Genomic DNA, 6,107 nt, shown 5'->3' with positions numbered 1-6,107 from the left:
TAGGAATGACTGTTTAACAAAAATAAAACAACAAAGCAAAATTCTGCTCACACAGGGCTTCTTACATTCATGCACGTCTGCCAGCTGTCCTGGCCGCATGTGTATGGGCACACCTAAATGGATCAGCCTGTTGCCATGATGTACTGGCCACTGATCTCTTGAGAAGTGTCGCCCATCTGGTTTAGGTGAGCAGGCTTTCAGCTCTTGAGATCCTGGCGCTGAGACTTTGGGAAGCTCTATACTTTTGTTTCCTTATCTGTGAAATGTGAATGTTGCACATACAGACCTCATGGAAATGTTGCAAAAATCTAGAGGTCACGTAGTGCAATGTGTAGCCTGGGGTAAATGTTCAATGCATGTTAGCCCTTACCTTACCACATTCTCCAGAGGCTTGGGTCCTCTGCTCCACAGACCCCCTTGTCCTCACTGCAGAAGGAATGCACTAGATGCTCTATGCCCCGGGGACCTGGGGCCTGTGCCACACCCCTCCAGCCCCTCTCCAGCCTCTCTCCTGAGCACAGGCAGAATGTTCGTAGGATCAGAGAAAAACAAAAATTTTAGACATTGAGCCATAAGAGGCCCAGCCGCATGTCGTAAATGCCACCTGGACCAGATCTGGCAAGTGACAGATCAGAACCCTCCCTCATCCCTCAGCCACGGGCCCTCTGACTACACGGGCACTCACCTTTTGCTTCCCTTTCCTTTCTCAGCAGTGTCAGAAGCTGAAGACTTCAGAGGAAACCTGGCTTTCCCTCTTGTCATTAACTGTGGTCTTGGCTAAATTATTTTGCCCCTTTGCGTTTCCGTGGCCCCACTGAGGACCCATGATGACAATACATCTGTCTTGGAGCCCTACATCCAGTTACAAAAGTGCTGACACTCACTGCCAAGCAGCCTCTTTCCTAAGTGTGCCCCATAGACTGAGCTCTGCCATGGCCACATATCTGGGGTGCAGGTAAGGTGGTGAGACATAGGGAGACTGAGTAGCCTGGGGGCTATCATACTGGGAGAGATAGGACATCTGGCATGGTAACTCAGGAGTTGGACCACAGACTCATTCTTCCCACTGGAGCATGAGTGTCATTCCACACTTCAGAGCTGGCAAAAGGCCCTGCTCCCTGGAGAGACCCCTGGCTCACCAGCTCAGGCACCATGCCCTTCTGGAGGGTTTGTTACAGCGTCTTCGGGAGGGGCTGCCTCCTGATGGCAGAATATGGTAAAGACGATATTCCTGATGAATATGGATGCCAAAATTCTCAACAAGATCCTAGCTAATAGGATCCAAGAGTACATTAAAAGGATTATCCATCATGACCAAGTGGGATTCATCCCTGGGATGCAAGGGTGGTTCAACATTCACAAATCAATCAGTGTGATGGATCATATCAACAAGAAAAGACTCGGGAACCATATGAGCCACTCAATTGATGCAGAAAAAGCATTTGACAAAATACAGCATCGTTTCCTGATTAAAACCCTTCAGAGTGTAGGGATAGAGGGTACATTCCTCAATTTCATAAAAACCATCTATGAAAAGCCTACAACAAATATCAATCTCAATGGGGAAAAGCTGGAAGCCCTTCCCTCAAGATCAGGAACACGACAAGGATGCCCACTCTCACAATTATTATTCAACATAGTACTAGAAGTCCTTGCAACAGCACTCAGACAACAAAAAGGGATAAAAGGTATCGAAATTGGCAAAGAAGAAGTCAAACTCTCTTCACAGATGACATGATACTCTACGTGGAAAACCCAAAAGACTCCACCCCCAAACTACTAAAAGTTATAGAGCAATTCAGTATTGTGGCGGGATACAAAATCAATGCTCACAAATCAGTTGCATTTCTATACATGAACAATGAGACTGAAGAAAGAATCCATTCCATTTACAATAGCACCAAAAGTCATACATTATCTTGGAATTAACTTACCCAGAGACGTAAAGGATCTATATTCTAAAAACTACAAATCACTCTTGAAAGACATTGAAGAAGACACAAAAAGATGGAAAAATATTCCTTGCTCATGGATCAGAAGAATTAACATAATTAAAATGTCCATGCTACCCAGAGCAATCTACACTTTCAATGCCATCCTGATCAAAATACCAATGACATTTTTCAAAGAGCTGGAACAAGCAGCCCTTAAATTTGTGTGGAACCAGAAAAGGCCCCAAATCACCAAGAAATTGTTAAAAAGGAAAAACAAAGCTGGGGGCATCATGTTGCCAGATTTCAAGCTATACTACAAAGCTGTGATCACAAAGACAGCATGGTACTAGCACACACACAAAAAGACACATAGACCAATGGAACAGAATAGAGAACCCAGAAATGGACCCTAGGCTCTTTGGGCAACTAATGTTTGATAAAGCAGGAAAAAACATCTAGCGGAAAAAAGACAGTTTCTTTAATAAATGGTGCTGGGAAAATTGGACAGCTACATGCAAAAGAACACAACTTGACCACTCTCTCACACCATACACAAAGATAAACTCCCAAAGGATGAAAGACCTCGATATGAGACAAGAATCCATCAAAATCCTAGAGGAGAGCATAGGCTGCAACCTCCTTGACATCGGCCACAGCAACTTTTTTCATGACACATCTCCAAAGGCAAGAGAAACAAAAGAAAAAATGAACTTGTGGGACTTCATCAAGATAAAAAGCTTCTGCACAGCCAAGGAAACAGTCAAAAAAACTAAGAGGCAGCCCACGGAATGGGGGAAGATATTTGCAAAGACACTACAGATAAAAGATTAGTATCCAAGATCTCCAAAGAACTTCTCAAACTCAATACACGAGAAACAAATAAATAAAAAATGGGCAGAAGATATGAACAGACACTTTTCCAATGAAGACATACAAATGACTAACAGACACATGAAAAAATATTCAAAATCATTAGCCATCAGGGAAATTCAAATCAAAACCACCTTGAGATACCACCTCACACCAGTTAGAATGGCAAAAATTGACAAGGCAGGAAACAACAAATGTTGGAGAGGATGTGGAGAAAGGGGATCCTTCTTATATTGTTGGTGGGAATGCAAGTTGGTACAGCCACTCTGGAAAACCGTGTGGAGGTCCCTTAAAAAGTTAAAAATTGAGCTACCCTATGATCCAGCAATTGTACTACTGGGTATTTACCCCAAGGATACAGATATAGTGAAGAGAAGGGCCATATGCACCCCTTCGTTCATAGCAGCATTGTCCACAATAGCTAAATCGTGGAAGGAGCTGAAATGCCCTTCAACAGATGACTGGATTAAGAAGTTGTGGTCCATATATACAATGGAATATTCCTCAGCCATCAAAAAGAATGATTTCTCAACATTTGCTGCAACATGGATGGCACTGGAGGAGATAATGCTAAGTGAAATAAGTTAAGCAGAGAAAGACAATTATCATATGGTTTCACTCATTTATGGAACATAAGAAGTAGGAAGACCGGTAGGAGAAGAAAGGGGGGGTAATCAGAAGGGGGAATGAAGCATGAGAGACTATGGATTCTGGGAAACAAACTGAGGGCTTCAGAGTAGAGAGGGGTGGGGGAATGGGATAGGCCGGTGATGGGTATTAAGGAGGGCACGTATTGCATGGTGCACTGGGTGTTATATGCAAGTAATGAATCATGGAACTTTACATCAAAACTAGGGATGTACTGTATGGTGTCTAACGTAATATAATAAAAAAATATTATTAAAAAAAAAAGAATATGGTAAAGAATCTAAAGGTTGCTCTGAGAAAGCACATCTCTGTCCTCCAGAGAAACTGCAATGCTGGAAGGGCTGACCCGGCCTCCCTGTCTCCTCTACCACGGTCTGTCCCCCCCAGAGGGTGTCCCCTCCTACTTCCACTGGCCTTGGGCCAGGAGAGGGAGCAGATCCCTGCCCTGTAGGTGTACTTTTAGGGGCAGCCAGTGTGCCTAGAGCTGGGCTGGAGGTTAGGCTGACCCTGCTATCAGCCCAGCAGAATGCCCTTCCCATCCCCTGGCTATCAGTCTTGCCCTCACCTGGTGCTTGTCTTAGATTACAGATTCTCTGGTTGAGGGGAATCTGTTAAACGACACCCCTCAATAAAAACTTAGCTGAGAGCTTAATCCTCTGATAGCTGGTGAGAGGCATCAGCTTCAGGGAAATGGACAGTGAGTAAGTCTCATGATGAATGAGCTGGTAAGTGTAATAAAAAGCCTACCTTGCTGTTGAGAATCATTTGATGACCTACAAAGTACATAAAGCAGTCTCTTTAAACCATTCGGTTTCACCTGTCCAGGGTACCACCTGCGCTGCCCTGCCTGGGAACATGCAGACAAAGAGGATGTGGGGTCGTGGGGTCAGCCTTCCTTGAAGGTCACTATGTGCTGACTGCTGTGGGGTGAGCTAGCACAGACCCCTCCTGCTTAGTGGCCCCACCACCTGTAACTGCTCTGTCCCATTCCATTCTCTGCTCCCACTTGGGGTCAGAACACTCCTGTCTGCACACATTGTGGGTACTACAGGAGACCACATACTGATACAGGGGAAATGAGCAGCACAGGTTAATGGATCTACATGTCACTTTGGAAATAAAGTCTTCACCATGTGTGGCATTTCAAAAGCCTCGGAATGCTAAGACTGTCCCTGTCCAGCGCCAGCCAGAAGGCACCCTCCAGGAAGCTGGAGATAAACTGAAACTATGGACAAGCTTGATGCAAACAAATTCAAACCACCAAGTGGACGGGTCCTTAAGCTCTGCCCCCGAAAGGAGAGAGAAGCTAACAGTGACTGCACACATCCTCATTGTGGGGCATCTACTGCATACAGTCACTGCCACACCATGACACGGGAACCCCACATTATTCCTGGAGCGAGCAACACAGATTCCAGGTGGGAAACTGAGGCCAAAGGAGGTTAAATGCCTTGTCTAGAGTCACATTGTGAGAAGGCTCAGGACAAGTAAGAAGCTGTCTTTCCCAAGACATGCAGAGGCCCCACTGCTGTGTCCCCCAGAGTTGGCAGTGAACAGGAATTACTCACTGTGGTATCAGAGTGAAGCCCAGGAATGTCAGGGGTGGATAGTGGGCAGTGGCTGAGCAGAACCACCCTGAGCAGAACCCCCTGCTCACACTGCTGTGCCCACAGGCAGCCAGCAGCCAAGACTATCAAGTTGGAGGGAATGATCTAAACGGGAGCTCTTGGGTTCCTAGCAGCAATGCAATATCCCTCAGCAATAGGCCATGTCACCTCACCAGGCTGCAGGAATGAGGCACTGGAGAGAACCTCCACCTCCACGCCCTCCTCTTCACATGCCTGGCTGCATACTTGTGTGTCAAGGAGAAGCAAAGGAAACTGACAGTGCACCTACTGGGTGCCAGGCACTTTTATAGACATCATTTCACCTTTAGGAATCCTTTAGACGGTGAGGAAACTGAGGCACATGCTAAGTCAAGGCATTTTCTCAAAGACACCCAGAAAATAGACAGCAGAGCGTAAGTGTGTCTCACCCCAGATCATGTGTTGTTTCCATCCTCTCTCCATCAGTGTCCCAGACTGGCTTCCTGCCTCTGCCTTCCTAGCCAGCATTGGTGCTGGACTCTTCATCACCATCATCATTTCCATCAGCATTTCAGTCCACACATTTGTTTTAAATTTTTTAATTTATTGTTTGGTTTTTGAGTATAGTTGACAGACAGTGTTACATTAGTTTCAGGTGTACAACATAGTGATTCAACAAGTCTATATGTCATGCTGTCACCACATAGCGCTGTCACAACACCACTGACTGTGTTCCCTGGCTTTGCCTTTCAGCCCCGTAACTTATTCATGCCATAGCTGGAAGCCAGTACCTTCCTCTCCCCTTTACCCATTCAATCATCCCTCTGCCCCCTTCTCTCTGACAGCCATCAGTTTGTTCTCTGCATTTTTAGGTCTGCTTCTGCTTCCTGTTTGTTTGTTTATTCATTTTCAATCTACATGTCTTCATGATCACCATTATTATCACCGTGTCAGCATCACTGTCCATCCCAACACTCTCATCCTTATTTCATCACTGTCATCCCTGCATCATCTTTGCCATCCTCCTCATCACCACGATCATTACCATCGTCACTGTCACCATAATCTT

The sequence above is a fragment of the Ursus americanus genome, chromosome 10 (genome assembly GCF_024610735.1).
Source record: "Ursus americanus isolate L20-20 chromosome 10, mUrsAme1.1.p, whole genome shotgun sequence".
Lineage (NCBI taxonomy): Eukaryota > Metazoa > Chordata > Mammalia > Carnivora > Ursidae > Ursus > Ursus americanus.
The sequence above is the reverse complement of the archived record's forward strand: the minus strand, read 5'-3'. Positions refer to the sequence as shown.